Consider the following 17,078-nt stretch of genomic DNA (forward strand, 5'->3'; position numbering starts at 1 on the left):
GTTGAGACTTTTAGTGTTGGTCATTATGGCCTTCAGCATGCTTATTTGATCCCATATCCCTTTAATATCTGCTTGTGATCTCAGCATGTTTTGAATTATTATTTTAAGGTGCTAGGCTAAATCTCTTAGCGCAAGCTAAATCATATTCTGTTAATCAGACCTCTATAACAATGCTTGAATGCTTATCTACTATTTGTGTGCCTTTCATGCTATCCAGAATCTTTATAACATGTGATCCTGCACTATTGCTAACATGATGCCCTCTCATTTTTGTGATTATGTGGCTTAGCACAATGTTTTCTATATCATTAGAATAATTCTCAGTCATGTTTCAACTTGTCTAGTGATGATAACCCAGTCAATCCTGCAAACATGCTCTTATCAAGCTCCCTTTAGCATGTGACTGCTTCGGTGGTAAGTGTTGAAGTTTTAGTTTTACGTTGAGCTGGCTCTTAGGTTCTGTAATTTTGTCAACTGTTTGCCAAATATGTTCAATTTGGTCGTGTTTGTTTAAACCCCTCAATTCATGTCCCTCAACTTTAGTCTTTTCTCTTTCACCTCTTGCTTAAGTTCTTTCCTTAGCCGGCTGAAAGCCAAGGCTATTAGGTTCTGTCCTTTGACCTCTCTCTAATGTGAGCACTGCTCGTGGTCCATGTGAGGCCCTTGTGAACTCTAACACACTAAAACTTGGTCTCTAGTCCCTCCTTTGAATGATCTCTGTTAACTCACCTAGCGTGAGCACTGCCCTGGGTTCTTGAAGCCCTTGGAAACTCTGACATACTAGGGACTTGATTTTTGTATGCTCAACAGCTGGTTATCTTGTATTTGTGAACATGAATTTTAGAGCTATTGTGGGTTGAAGGCCTAGCCTGTCCAGGTGTATTTGGGCCTGTTGTAGGCTCCCTATAGCTATACTTACTTTGCAATTTATTACATCAAATTTTGGTCTGTAATAATTATTTTGTAATAACATTTCTGGGGTGTTAGTGAAATTGGGAAGGGTTTCTTATTTTATATTTTTTTTCGATAAAAGTTGGGCAGAAATCCTGCCTATAGGTCCAACAATGTGTTATTATGTGTAATGTGTTAGAAATCCTACCTATAGGTCTAACTGTGTGCTACTGCATGTTCAATTATCGTGTGTTAGAAATCATGCGTAGAGGTATACTATTATGTTTAGCCATTATATGTTAGCAATCCTGCCTATAGGTTCAATACTTGGATTAATTGTGTTAGAAACCATGCCTATAAGGAGTTGTATATTACATGTGTGTGCAAAAACCTCATTCACATGCTGTTCTGTTTACAAATTATAGAAATCATGTCTATAGGATGTAAATTTGGAACAAATTATAGAAAGCACGCCTATAGATTTGAATCAACCTAATTATCATTTATGACCACTTATTCATGAGTTCCAAATACTGTGATGTTACCCTCACTAGAAAACATGCCTATAGGATTCAAAAAAATAATTCTGGACCTATTTCTGTGACTTGCCATAGTTTACTATCGCATAAAAATGCCTATAGGTTTAATCCCTATGTTTAAAATCAATAGGCAAATCATATAGCTTTTGGAAAGTATAATGGCTTTGGCATATAGGTATCTTCCCATTAAGTCCAGATTCATATAAAGATCATGTCCATAGGTTTCTGCACTCTTAACTATTTAAAATCAACAACTGTCTTTATTAATTTGACTTGCGTGCATTTGTTGTCTAATTGTGGAGTCCAACTTTAGCCCTTGCTTGTTTATAAGTGAAAGTTCAATATGTTTTGAATGTCGCCTAGCTTTCGACATTTTGAGCAGCCTAAGTTAAAGTCTAGAACCACCCTGAGGTAGAGGTCCAAATGCCCCCTGGACTATAGGTAGGGGACGGTTAGTGTACGCATAGGATAAACTAAGAATTGATTAGTGCGTTTTAGGTAAACAACTTAAATATAGTAATTGGGTAGCAGGAGATGATAGTATGTGCCCGCTAAATAATATGAGTAACACCCCATCTCGAGAGAGTTATGAAGTATTATTTATGTTACACGGGGTGATCCTTTAGGCTAAAAAATATAGGCCCCCCCTCACACCTTGCCTTTCAATCTATTATTTGTGTTTAATAGTGAACTCCTCAAATCCCTTAGTTTTCCTATCATTGATTACATAGACTAATTCATATAATTGAGTTCGGTCGGGACCCACAGTTGTGGACCTCGATAAGTGCCTAAGATCTTCTCTTAGAATTAATTTCGAGCCCTGACCCGATCTTTGGTGATGTAAACTAGTTAGATGGAGTTATTTGCAAATAGGTGCCCTAACGCACCTTAAAAATCATTAGGTGGTGACTCTCTCTTTTAAACCCTTCCTTAAAAGAGTTGTCAGAATGTCGAAACCTGATTTTGCAAGAAAAAGGGGCACGACACCACCCCGGGCTGGCTGTGCAGGTGGTGAAGTAATTGGTGCTGAAGTCAAATGCTGACTCCTCTGCTGAGATGAACCTCCCGAAAGGCAGTGACAATCCCTTTTGATATGACCCAGATCTCCACACTCAAAGCAACCTCTCCCTACAAATAGCAGTTGGGACTGAAGGAAACCCCGAGTACCGGGATAACTGCTAGAAGGCCAGACATAGACGAACTCTTATGAGAATTGCTAGAAGGCCTAGACATACTCAGAGCTGATGGTGCATGAGACGCACTTTGAGGTGGAAGAGCACTGAGAGATGATTGACCCTGATGAGAACTGTGAGAGCTGTGAGAACCATGGCCAGATGATGCACCACGGTGAACAGGGTGAGCTGTCTGAGCATGCCTGTAAGGAAGACCTCTGTTGTGGTGCAACTGACCTCCAGAAGGAACACCACCAAAACTACCTGATCCACGAGCCTCTTAGCCTTCCTCTCAACCCGCTCCGGACTGCGGACCAACTCTATCTGCCGAGCAATGTCCACAACCTCATCAAAAGTAGCACTAGACACCCTTTTCTCTAGTCATAAGCACCCACAACTGAAATGTGAGGCCATCTATGAACCTCTTAATCCTCTCCCTATAAGTGGGAACCAACCAAACCACATGACGGGCCAACTCAAAAAACCTCATCTCGTACTGCGTCACAGTCATATCATCCTGACACAACTACTCAAACTATTTCCGCAACTCCTCTCTGCGAGACTACAGTCTAAACTTCTCGAATAAAAGAACAGTGAACTCCTGCCAGGTAAGTGGTGCTGCACCGATCGGCCTACGCCTCTCATAAGCCTCCCCGACTAAAAGCAGCTCAAGAGAACTGAAAAGTAGTGAACGGGACCCCACTGGTCTCTAGAATATCTATTGTACGAAGCATCTTCTGACACTTATCCAAGAAGCCCTGTGTATCCTCCGCCTATGTACTATTGAAGATGGAGGTTGGAGTCTCCCAAACCTCTCCAATCTACGCTGCTCATCATCAGGCATGATAGGAACCACATAGTCCTGAGCAGCTGCACCCGACTGGGGTGGTGGTGCCCCCGGTGTCTGGAGTCCCTGCATCACCTGCTCTGGAGTGCGGATGGTGGGAGTCTGAGTACCTCCCCCGGCCTGAAAAGTGGCTGCTGAGATCGGAACAGAGACCAACTGAGCAAGACTGGTGCACACTGTCAAACTTTGAGCTAAGACCTCCTAAAGGCCCAGAATCACAATGGGCATGGGCGGTGCCTGAGCTGGCCCCACAGGAACATCCACAACTAGGACCTACTTCTGAACTGGGGCAACTGGTGGCTCTGCAGGTGCTTCCCTAGTTGTTGTTCGAGTTGCAGCTTTGCCCCTACCGCGACATCGGCCTCTTGCGGCCCTCGCTGGTGGTACTGGTGGTTGCCTATCCTGCAAAGTAGTACGTGTCATCACCATCTGTGAGAGAATAGAATAACAAAAGTTTAGTTACCAGAATCAATAGAGGCGCGCGATAAGAATTCAAGAATGAGAAGTTTCCTGAAGGTTCGGCAACCTCTTGAAGATTAGTACAGATGTCTCTGTACCAATTCGCAAGACTCTACTAAACCTGCTCATGACTTGTGAGACCTATGTGACCAAGGCTCTGATACCAACTAGCCACGACCCAAAATCAACCGTCATGATGGCGCCTATCGTGGAACTAGGACAGCCACAACTCAACATTTCAACACAGTAAAACACTTTTAAAAACAAAGGCAGAGGCAATTAATATTTGAGATAAAAAGCCTTTTAAAACAGAAACAACCCAAAATATGATACAGTCTATCCCAAAAACTGGGTGTCATAGAGTACATGAGCGTCTAAACCGGAATACAGTCCAGTACAACATCTAGGAAATGAAAATTGAAGTACTGATAAAGATAAAGAAGGAGAGTCGAGGCCCGTGAATGGCATGAAGCTACCTCGATAGTCTCCAAACTCTGAGGCCTCAATCAGCAGCCGCCGCCGTGACTAGAAATGCCTAGATCTGCATACGAGGTATAGGGAGTAACGTGAGTACATCCAACTCAGTAAGTAACAAGTCCAACCTTTAGACTGAAAGGTAGTGATGATCTCAACCAATACAGTTAACAATAGAAAATAATAGTGCAGAAACATAGGCATGCTTTCAAATTAAATAGATAGTTCAAAACAGTGAAATAGATCAGATCTGAACAATGTGAAGAATATACTCTTTTGTCTCTACATGTCAATGCACATGCTATATATGGTCATCCTCGCATGCTCATACTCTCAATGATCAACAACTCAGTACTGTATATGGTCCATACAGCCCATGGAAGATCAATATCAGAATATATACATTACTGACCATAGGTCACCCAGTACCGGGGAAAGCCAATCCAGCCCTGTAGAGAAGATCCATCTCCAGGTATCAAGTACTTCGGACAAGATCCATGTCTAGGGAAGATCCATCCCTTAATATTATCAACCACACTCACTGAGGGTGTGCGCATACTCAGGAGGGGCTCCTATAGCCTAAGCGCTATCATAACATCAGTATAACCGCTGCAGCATGTAGCGCGATCCCATAACTGTCAATCAACTAATAACAACTGAGACTGAGATATGATAAGGAATGCATGTATATGACTGAGTGCGAAATATCAATAAAATTAGTAAAGTGACAGCATGAAACATCCACTATGGGTCCCAACAGTACCGGCATAGGCCTAAACATGATAGACATCTCAATTACTTTGTCACATGATGAAAACACGAATATTAACAAGATAATATCACTATATAGTGCCATGGGACAAACCAGGTCACAGTTCTCACGGTGCACGCCTGTCACTTGGCATGTGTGTCACCTTAATACCAAACATATAACACATAATTTAGGGTGTCGAACCCTCAAAACCAAGTTTGAAAGTGTTACTTACCCCAATCCGGGCAAAACACTACTCTAAAATGCCTTTGCCTCTCAAATAAAACGTCCTGAATCTAGCAACAAGCGGTACAATACAATTAATATAGGCTAAATGGATTAATTCCACGCGAAAACTACTAAATTATGGCCAAAATCCGAAATCGGCCTAAACTCGACCCTCGGGCCCACGTCTCGAAATCTGACAAAAGTCACAAAACCCAAAAGCCCATTCACTAACGAGTCTAACCATACGAAATTTACCAAAATCCGACATCAAATGGTCATCCAAATCCCCAAAGTTAATTCTCCAAATCCCTAGCCTTCCCCCCCCCCCAAAATCCACCTAAAAAACACATTAACTAGGTGGGAAATCAGGGGGAAACATCATTATTAAAGATAAATGATCACAAGGAGCTTACCTCAGTAACCTTTTCAAAAACCATCTCAAAAGCCTCCAAAGTCCGAGCTCAAAATGATGAAAATGGTGAAAAATATCAAAGTCTCATATTTATATGTTTTGCCCAGGCCTTTCTCACTTGTGATAAGTAGGGATTTTAACCTATTATTTGCTCTCTTTTACTGGTGTTTTGGGCCAAAAATACGTGAAGGTATTCCCCAAAACTAATGTAATATGCCTGTTTGCACGAATTGTTCAAAATGAGCCAAATGAGTCATAATCAGCTCATAAAGGAGTCAAAACTTGAACAAAAATCAAGACTGAGTCAAGAGATCTGAAACACGGATTGCACAAATATTGTGCAGCCGCAAAAGCCACAACGCGGCCGCGATCAGAAATACGCGATCCGTAAAAGGGAGGTTCAGAGAGTTGCTTTTTCAGGCTAAATGATAAGCGCGGACCACAGTAGAAATATGCGGCCGTGATGGAAATTATGTGAACCGCGATGTATGGAGTTCAGAGAGCTCACAACTAGAGCAAAAGAAAGAAGTGCAATATGCGTCAGAATTGTGCGGCCGTAGAAGTCCCTTATGCGGTCGCGATTGAAATTATGTGGTTCGCAAAACTCAACTCAACCCAGATCCAGTTTTTAAGAATGTGGACCGCGATTACAATTATGTTGCCGCGCTCAGAATTACGCGATCGCACAACCTCTGCAGGGATATTTTTTTCCGAAAATTTCAGCTTAGTATAAATAGAACTTTTTGTCATTTTTAGGTTATGGTATTTATTAGAAGAGCATCTGAGATGTCTGAGTTTACTACTTTTGGAAATTTTGTAGCTAGATTCATCTTTTAACATTAGATTTTCATCCTTTAATCTAGTATTATGAATATTATCTTTATTTCATCTTTAATTTCTGTTAATTTCCATGAGTAGCTAAACCCATAGCTAGGGTTGTGACCCAACCCTAGTATGGGTATTTGATGGGTATTTGATTTCAGGGCTTGAATGTGAATGGGTTAGTGATATTTAGACTAGTTCTTGCTAGAACTATAGAATTAATTGTTGCAAACATTGATTCATGCCTTTATGACTTAGTCTCCACTTGAGAAAGATGGACTAAGTCTAGGAAAACTAGGTTAACAAGGAATTGGGGTGAACTCGAGAAATTGATATCCCCAATTAAAGGGTTAAACCTAGAGATAGTAATACCCGACTTGAGCTAATATCACTTGAATTGCATGAATACCCATTTCGACTTGAGAAAGCCAAATTGGGAAAAATCACTCAAACTATTGAGAGGTATTGATTGAGTACCCGAGTGTGATAGCTATATTACGACCCCAACTAATCAAGCTTGACCTAGATTCTTGATACCTGTTGGATATCCACCTAGGCAGAAGTCACGACCCTAGTCTCTTTAAACACCTGAAAAACGTCAACAAAAATATTGTCCTTAGTTTCAATTATTGCAATCTTAGTTAGAAGTAGAAATCAAACCCATAACTTGTGGAAGTGTAATTAGACTCGTAGCCCGCATCTAGCTAAGATATAAACCTAATTCCAATTATTAACTCCTTGTGGATTCGATCCCGACCTAGTTGGGTTAAAACTGCATTGACCATCCTTTCTACTCAATAGTAGTGTAGGCTTGGACTCGATCAATTTTTGGCACCGTTGCTGGGAGTTTGACGGTCTTAGTTATATACCTAAGTATTTGTGTGTTTTGTTTTTCTTTCCTTCCATTTTTCTAATTTTGTGTGTGAATTGCTTTTAGGTACCAAATGGCTCTTAAAAGCGAAGCCCTCGGAAATTTTCCATTGGGGGATGAGGTAGATGATGATCACGTGAATGAGATTCAACCAGGACCTCAAGTACAAAGAGAGGCCGCCCGCCTAATGACAACATCCCAAACCCTCCCCCTCCTCCAAGGGCAACGCATAGGGTGTTACCAAATGAAGGCTATGCGAGTGCAATAATCCTGCCCCGGATTAGGGCGAGAAACTTTTAAATAACCAATGTCATGCTTACACTATTGGAACAGAGGAGTTTCTTCACCGGAGCTCCACACCAAAACGCTTATAAGCATCTCAAAGGTTTTGTTGGCACGTGCTAGGGGAGCAAGCAAACTAATGTCTCTGAGGACGGATTGAGGTTAAGGCTTTTCCCATTTCTCTAAGAGGGAAGGCTTTGGACTGGCTAGAGAGGTTGCCCAACCATTCCATCACCACTTGGGATGAGTTGGACGAGAAGTTCATCGCAAAGTTCTTTTCTCCGAGACATATGGCAACACTAAGAGATGAGACCCTTGATTTTAAACAAGAGCCAAATGAACAGTTACATGAGATTTGGGAGAGGTACCGGACGATGGTAAAAGAGTGCCCAAACAACGATATGACTAAGGCCATGATCCAACAGACCTTCTACAGGGATCAACATAAAAAACCAATGTGTGGTTAACCAACTCGCCAGGGGTAACTTCATGAACACACCATATGCCGAAGCTTGTGAAATACTTGATGAGATGGGGGAGGCCTCTTCGGCATGGCAAAGTAGAGCCAATGTGCCACAAGGTGACCCTAATGTTATTCACCTACATAAGGAGATACATGATCACGAGCAAGCTATAGCTGAGTTGACAACTACCATGAACCAATTGGCCAAAGCTCAGCGTCAACAAGTTCAAGGGTCAAAACAAGTGAATACCATGGAAGGAGTGAATATGATGATCAACAAAAGAAGGCAACGAGGTCAACAAGTTCAAAATAATCCGGACCAATTTGAGTAAAGTGGTAATGGGTACAATCAAGATGATTCATATGATGATCAAAGTGAAGAGGTTCAATATGTCAACAATTATCAAGGTCAATGGGGCAATGCTCCAAATCAACAACAATGGAGATAACAGGGAAACTAAGGAAATTGGGGCAATCAAGGTCAACGAGGAAATTAGAATAGTGGCAACAACAACAACCAAGGAAATTGGGGGAACAACAACAATCAAAATTAGGGTAATCAAGGAAATCAAAGAAATCAAGGCAACTGGGGTAGAAACAATAATAGTAATTGGGGACGCAATAACAATCAAGGGGGTTAGAATAACAATGATCAAGAGAATCGGGGGTCGGGCTTTCAAGGCCCCCGATGTATCAACAACCCAACAACCCGCCTCCATATCCGTCACAAGGTCCTAGTTCTTCCAACAATGAGATGGGACGGATTGAAACCATGTTCGAGCAAATGATGAAGAAAAATGCCGACTCCGATGCCCAATTAGCCTCCCACAACACTTCTATCCGCAACTTGGAAGTCCAACATGGCCAAATTTCTCAAGCTTTGAATATTCTCCCTAAGGGGACACTACCAAGTGATACGGTAGTAAACCCAAAAGGTGGGAACAATACGGGGCTTGCTATGGTGGTGACTACGAGAAATGGGAGAGGTGGAGATGCTAGTACCTCAAACTTAAGAAAGATTATGAATGATGACGTGGTGATGCAAGATGATGATGAGTCAAGCAATGAGGTTCTAGTGAATGAAGAAGTGAGGATAGGCATTGATGAAAATGTGGAGGAGACTGTTACACCCCATATTTTAGTACATGAAAATACGCCATAAATTAATGAGAGTCCGGAAGTGAGATGTCACGTCCCACAGTATTACATTATGACGATGTTGCACCTTGTAGTGTTGTATGTTGAATTTGTCATAAGGTAACTGACATTAGTCAACTAAAAGATTATTTGGAGATTATAAAGATTATGCTATTTCACAAGTGATTAGTAAATTCATGAAGGTGAAAGGAGGAGCAAGTCAAAGAAAATAAATTTTGTCCAAGTTTGGCATTTTGGGGTAAAATACGGCCCGAGCTAAAATACTCGATATTTATAGACTAGTACCATACAAGGTACCACATGACCATTATAGTAAGGTGTATAAGGTATGTGAAAGTGTGTAATATTTTAAGTAAGCGGGAATAATTCTCAATTTTACGGGTAATTGATTAATTACCGAGTAACGGGACATTATCTAATTAATTGGAGATATATTTGGATAAGATTAAACCCCACCCCCCATGGAAGCCATACAAGGACCAATTAAGTGACTCATAAAGTCACATAAAAGGTGACATTTTAAGAGGTATTTGAGTGACTAAAGTAGGCCTTTACTAAATGGGGTCCACACTACTATAAAATGGACTTTTCTAAGATTCATTCACTCATTTTCTAAGAATGAATCATACGGATCTGCTATTGCAACTTCAAACTCATTCATCCATTTTCTAAGAATGATTCATACGGATCTGACTATTGCAACTTCAAATTCATTCATTCACTTTCTACGAATGATTCATACGGATCTGCTATTGCAACTTCAAATTCATTCATTCATTTTCTAAGAATGATTCATACGGATCTGACTATTGCAACTTCAAATTCATTCATTCATTTTCTACGAATGATTCATACAGATCTGTTATTGCAACTTCAAAATTTCACACGATGTATCATATATACTGTGTAATAGCAACGAGATTTGCAGTTCTAAGAGAGCAAGGTACGATATTTCACAAGAACATCAAATGGATTTTTCCCTACTCCGATTTTGTCGTCAACATATTTTGTCACAATTAGTGTTTCAGCGAACACAAAGTTCGGTAGCAAATCACATTTACTATTTCTTTTTTTGAAGTTAAAAATATGCCAAAGAAAGGTGGAGAACTCGAAAATTCGTATGGAAATTATGAGAGAATAGACTTGTATTTATAGCCAAAGTTGGGCTGAAATCTGAAGATGTACAACTCTTCAGAATGATTTTTTATGCAAAACGGCCATAGCATAAATGTCATAACATATACTCAACAACAAAGAGGGAAAATAAAGATGTAAAATTTAAGAGGGCAGTTAATTTTCTGTTACAAAAACAGAAAACGGAAAATTGGAAACGATTGGATTTTAATATTAATATTCTTTGATTTAATATTAATATTTTATTATTAAAACGAATATTTAATAACATTTCTGTTAATATTTACTATTAACAAACAAATTTGGTCCAAAAAATTAATCAATCGATCGATCATTTGACCAAATCCAAATCAAATCCCAATTCCAATCCCAATCTGAAGCCGAAGCCAAGCGAGCGATGACGGCGCGAGGTTTGCCTTCTTCTCAATTCTTTAAGAGCTAGAAGAAGAGCAATTGCTTATAAACCATTAAAAACATCTTCCTCTTCCAATATAGGACAATGTTCCTTCATCAGGAGGGAGCTTAAAATTTCATTTTCCTCCATTTCCCATTCACCCTCTTTTAAGCATTTAATATACTTAAAACCTCAATACTCGATGAAGCTTCTAATTCCTCTTTTTCTAAGATTGTGGAAGATCATGGATTGTAGGACTTTTCCTTGTGAAGAATAATCTTCTAACCGTAGGAACCAAGGGTAGCCTCATGAATCTAGCTTGTGTCGTATAACCAGATTCATTCTTAGTTTGTAGTTTCGCTCCTTCATCTATCCAATTAACTTCTCTTAAATACTTTCGCTGATTTTCTTAATTGATTCTCTTTCGTTCCTTGTATGCTCGAGAGTCCTTTGCTTGTTTGATTGATTCTCTTTCCTCCCTTGTATGCTTGAGAATCTCTTGCTTGCTTGATTGATTCTCTTTTCTTCCAGGTATACTAATAGAGTTTGAATATCATAGTTGTTGGCTCCCTTTGATGTGCTTAGATGATTTTCTTTCTTTCCTTGTGTTCTTTAGAGCCGTTGCGTTCTTGCGAATCTACACACAAAGTAGAATTGCATTAGTCATTGATTTTTGTTATTAATTATTATTAAAATTCTAAACCTAACAATCTTCCTCTTTTTGATGATGACAATAAACTAGAAAGAGTTTGACTAATTTAGGGGACACTTCTATTTCAAGTTGTGGACTTCTTCTTCCCCTGTCTTTGTGCTCTTGTTTGCACGCTCCCCCTGTCTTTATATTCTTTTTCTTCTCCCCCTTTGATATCAATCGAAAAGAGCAAGAAGAGATATAAAGGACAGCAGCTAATAATAACATTTAATGATATAGCATGCATAATTATATATGTTATATCCAATGCATCAATAGGAATATGGGACGTGATGACTCCATGCTTGGGTATGGGCGACTCTTGCATTAAGACTCCATGGTTTGCTCCATGTGCATATGCAAAAGAAAGGAAAGCAGAAAATTAGAAAAAGAAGTTCAATACCTCACTGCACATGAAACAACCAAATGTATTATCACTTAGCTCATAGAAACAGTAAGGTCAAAAGTTTTTCTAGCACAATGCACTAATTACTAAAGTCCTAACTCAAAAAGTTTTAGTTTGAGTTAAGTGAGAATTATTTAAACCTATCGGCATGAATTCTAGGCAGTGAATGATTTACTAAATGAGGTAAAAATGCTTGAGGACATATTTAAAGGTTTACATATACATGTATTTAACTATGGCAGGATATTCTTACTTGTTTAAACAGGCCTTAACTATCCTAGATAATTTGTGAACATCTATCCAAGTTGGTAATACAGTATACAAGACATGGAGAAAGCATTTGTTATAGAATAGCTTTTACAACCAAAGGAACAACTTATTAATACATAAATGCGATTATCTTCTGAAATATCTAGTTTGACTCGTACAAGATTTTGACAGCAACCTCCTAAAATAAAACATAATTGCTAAGAAATCGGATATCCAAAGGCATACACTGTTGGTGATAGTAAAAGAAAGAAGAAGTCTGCATTTTAATTAATATGGCACTAGAAATACTTCAAGTCCATACCGTCAAACTTAAGCTTCTTATAATCAGTTTCTCTAAAACACACAAAAAGAAATCCTAAGCATGATATCTAATGGTAAAAGCAACACATGAGAGTTCATCCGTAGTTTTCTTAAACAAAAGAAAGTGTCATATGATTTAAATATCAAATCTAGAAAAACAATAATTTTTAGAGTACTTCTTCTAATGACATTTAAGTAAATAGTGGCTAATCCATAAAAGTTCATGGCCTGCAAACATGATTCTTAAAATAACTGAAAACAGCATATTAAAGATTTAATGATCAGGATGTGCTATCAACAAATTTCATAGACAAATTCATACGAGGGCTTAGTCAAACACATGTCATTCTTATCAAACTCTATATGCCAGAATACATAACGAGTCACAAATCAAGGTTTCTCAACCAAACAATTCCCTAAAGTAAGATTTCTACATTGAAAGCGTCACATTCTTCAGCAAGCATTTATTATGAAACTTAAAATAAATCTATATATATCTATAATTGAGGGACCTTAAGAGATGACGTGGCATATCTCATAGACAAGGAAATGAATTTATCTATTTTGTCAATTTTTAGATTTTTTTCTCACTCAATTCAGTACAGTAATCCATTATTAAATTCCAGAAATACGAAAACGAAAACCATTACTTTCAAATTTTAACCGTTATACCCTTTTCTTTTTACCCGAACCATTGCAACCTTCCACTCCTCAAAAATTTCTCTGTAACATTCTGCATAATAAATAAGGAAAAAAAAGAAATTAGTTTTAACCTTTCGACCTTTCCACCTTTTCTTCTGACGGAGGTTATTATCTTGTGATGAATGCACAATTCTTGAGACAAAGACTCTCTTAAGGGTATAATTATCTATTTTTCTCATCAAATTGATTTTTTTTGGTGAGCCGATCATTTACTTTACAAAAGATAAAAAACTAGCGGAGTAGAGGAAGTCAACTATCAGTGAGGAAGTTTTGGCAGAGAAGAAACTAATGGTACAGTTGAAGCTTCATATATATATATATATATATATATATATATATATATATATATATATATATATATATATTATAAGGTTATTCTCTCTTCTTCTTTTCTTTCTGTGATTCTATAATTCCTGGAGTTTCCGGCCATGCAAATGTAATGCTTATGAGTTATGGGTTTCCTAATCTTTGACTCATTAATTTGCAAGTTAATGTAACTTTTGCCCAAGATAGTGTAGAAACCTAGACAGACTATTGAGAAATACTTTGTCAAAACGAAATTAGATGAATTAAAGGGGATCAAAAGAGGGTGATATTATTCAGAAGTTATATAGGTTGAAATCATAGAGGTGTCAGGTGGACTTTCTTGAATAAGATGATGAGATGTGGTTTTAATTTCAAAGTTCTGGACAGATAAGGTATAGACTTTGTGCAAAGTTAGAAGAATTTGCTTTGGCAGAATAGAAGGAAATAAGTCGTAACTTCTTTCTGATAGTAAAATGAAGGAAATGTTAAATTTAGATTAAATTAATACTACTATATTTTAAGTTTTTGCTTTCACTTTTAAGATGATAATTAAATTTATATATGCTATGTAAAAGATTTCTCGTTGTTAATTTATACACGAGGAGAGATCTCAAACGAACAAAAAATTATCGCGATTTGAAGTAATTGCGATAACGGCAGACGGTAGACATGCAGTGGTATTTCCCCCACAAAAATTTGTATATATTTGTGAGTTTTACATGTATGTCATAATAACATGTCTATATTCCATGGATAGAAAAGAAATACCTATTCACTTTAATTTACTATATCCCATCAAAATATAAAGATGAAAAAATATGTATCCGTATCAAGCAACTAAAAGAGTAAATTATGAATAGCTCATTTATCTTTCTCCGTTCTTTTGTGAAACCCAACATGATATAAAAGAACAAAAAGGTAAACAATAAGGTATATGTAACCTACTTCTATTATTTTTAATATTCAAATATTAATATTAAAATATTATTCTATAAAGAGGTTTTTCCTCCCGAAGCGCGGCAAGTTCACTAGTAAATAAATAAAATCAGGGAGAAGAAAATTTTAAAGCTACGGACCTTTTTGCGGGCAGTAAACTAGGGCGTTTTGCAATGGCTATTCGAATCTCCGACTCAAGCCTCTTTTACGAATAAATGATTCGACCAGAACAGTAAGAGAATATCTGCTACGACCAAGAAGAAAGACGACAGAGATCCTCAAGGATGAGGAAATAAATAGAACGTGATTTAGGACTTGTATTTCTAAACTTATTATTGAGAGATGAGGAGTGAGCAAGAACAATAAATTGAAGTTAGAAACAGCAGTAAACAATAAATTTCAGTAAAGAGGGCGACTGAAGCCTATTGGAAGGGAAATAGAGGTGGCGGCCCCTTCCTATTCTAAACTCTCCCAAATGCAAGTATTTATAAGAGATGTAGAGCTAGGGTTCGAGTTTTTGAGCAGGATTTCAAAATTAGGGATTCAAAATCGAGTCATAGCCCGTTTGAATCCGAACATTGAGACGAGCTGGGTGCTCACGTGAATTGGTTCAACTTCTTGTCCGAAATGTCATGATTTTGACTGAGACCTTAAAGATTCACGGGTCACCAAGCACAAATGTGGAAGAGGAAAGAAAGAGACGTTATTTGCACCAAAATGGTGCAGCATCTTTTGATTGAAAGATGTCAAAGCTCGGAGGTTTTTGAAAATAAAGAAGGTGATAGAGGAAGGTGGAAAGAGGCGCTGTTGTGCTTTCTTACTAGGTTAGAAATTAGGGAGTATAATACTGAGAGAACTTCATTTATAGCCCATCGGGCAAAACAAATATCATCCGGTAGCCCACAAATTGACCCATACAAGTCATAGCCTAAAAATAATGACAAATGCTAGCCGGTCACTGATCGAATTCCCTCGCCGTAAAATCCTAGATCTAAGAAGATCTGGACTTTTACCCGTTAAAACAACAGCAAAACACTGGAAAATCCTAGAACCGGCTAGATCTAAGAAGATCTGGACTTTTACCCATTAAATCAACATCAAAAGAAAAGAAAAAGGGGTGTGTGCAAGCATCTGTTACCAGCAGCACAGAAAAAACAAAAAGCAAAACAATTGTAAAAATGGAGAAAGAAAAGGTGTACTTGGAGTTGAATATGTTCAAAACCAGGATCCCCGTCATGATTGTCACGAAGGCCATGGGTATGGAGAGCGATCAAGAGGTTGTGCAAATGATAGGAAGAGATTCTCGATTTAGTGCTCTGCTTTTGCCATCAATCGAGGAGTGTGCAAATCTCAAGGTGTATACGCAACATCAGGCATTGGAGTTCCTCGAGAGTGATAAGATGCTGAAAATGTCTTCATATTCTGTTGGTCCAGTTGAGAAGGGAGCCCGAGCTTTAAGTATTCTTCGTGACATATTTCTTGCAAATGTTCATGTACATCAACATATTTCAGTAGCAGCAACCTATAGGGAAGAAGAGAAAAGCGAGAGGAGCAGTGTGTAGGCAACGAGAGAGACATCCTTGTCTTCTTTCTCTGATTTTCTCTTATAGTTTCTGTAAATATGTAGATAATATTTTGAAGATCTTTAGCTAAAAATTTAAAACTCCGGCGATCTTGTTACCATTTTCGGCAACTGTGAGGCCATGGACGTCGGTGGTTGGTTTCTCAATGAGAGGAAGAACAAAGGAGATGACTATGAAAAAGTTGAAATATCTACAAAATAGACTGGTATTATACAATAATTATACAAAATAGACTGTCACTATTCAATTTATATACAAATAGACTGTCACTATACAATTTATAAACAAATAGAGTGTCACTATACAAAATATATACAACAATAGAATATCATTATACAAAAAATATACTAAATAGACTGTCATTATACAAAATATGTACAAAATAGACTATCACTATATAAAAATATACTAAATAGACTGTCACCATACAATTTATATACAATTAGCTCTCACTATACAAATAGACTATTACTATACAAAAAATATACAAAATAGACCTATCACTATATAAAAATATACTAAATAGACTGCCACTATACAATTTATATACAATTAGCTCTCACTATACAAATAGACTGTTACTATATAAAAAATATACAAAATAGACTGTCACTATACAAAATAGACTGTTACTATACAAAAGATATACAAAATAGACTGTCACTATACAAAATATATTGTTACAATACAAAAAATATACAAAATAGACTGTCACTATACAAATAGATTTACTATACAAAAAATATACAAAATAGACTGTCATACAAAAATAGTCTGTTATTATACAAAAAAATATACAAAAATAGACTGTTATTATACAAAAAATATACAAAATAGACTGTCATACAAAAATAGTCTGTTATTATACAAAAAAATATACAAAAATAGACTGTTATTATACAAAAAATATACAAAAATAGATATTTCGTATATGACCTGCATTACATATTTCATTCAATTGTTAGCTAATACTTATCAGATCCAGAA

The 17,078-nt window shown here is 37.6% G+C and overlaps 1 long non-coding RNA gene across 1 annotated transcript; it reads right to left on the bottom strand.

The window, feature by feature from the left end:
• Positions 1 to 10,703: 10,703 nt before the first annotated feature.
• Positions 10,704 to 15,311, bottom strand: LOC138870022 (uncharacterized). The gene is made up of 3 exons (XR_011400193.1): positions 14,649 to 15,311; positions 13,237 to 13,297; positions 10,704 to 11,534 (listed from the first exon to the last, which is right to left on the bottom strand). It is a non-coding gene; the product is annotated as an uncharacterized lncRNA (long non-coding RNA).
• Between the last annotated feature and the right edge of the window lie 1,767 nt (positions 15,312 to 17,078).

The sequence above is a fragment of the Nicotiana sylvestris genome, chromosome 6 (assembly GCF_000393655.2).
Source record: "Nicotiana sylvestris chromosome 6, ASM39365v2, whole genome shotgun sequence".
Classification (NCBI taxonomy): domain Eukaryota; kingdom Viridiplantae; phylum Streptophyta; class Magnoliopsida; order Solanales; family Solanaceae; genus Nicotiana; species Nicotiana sylvestris.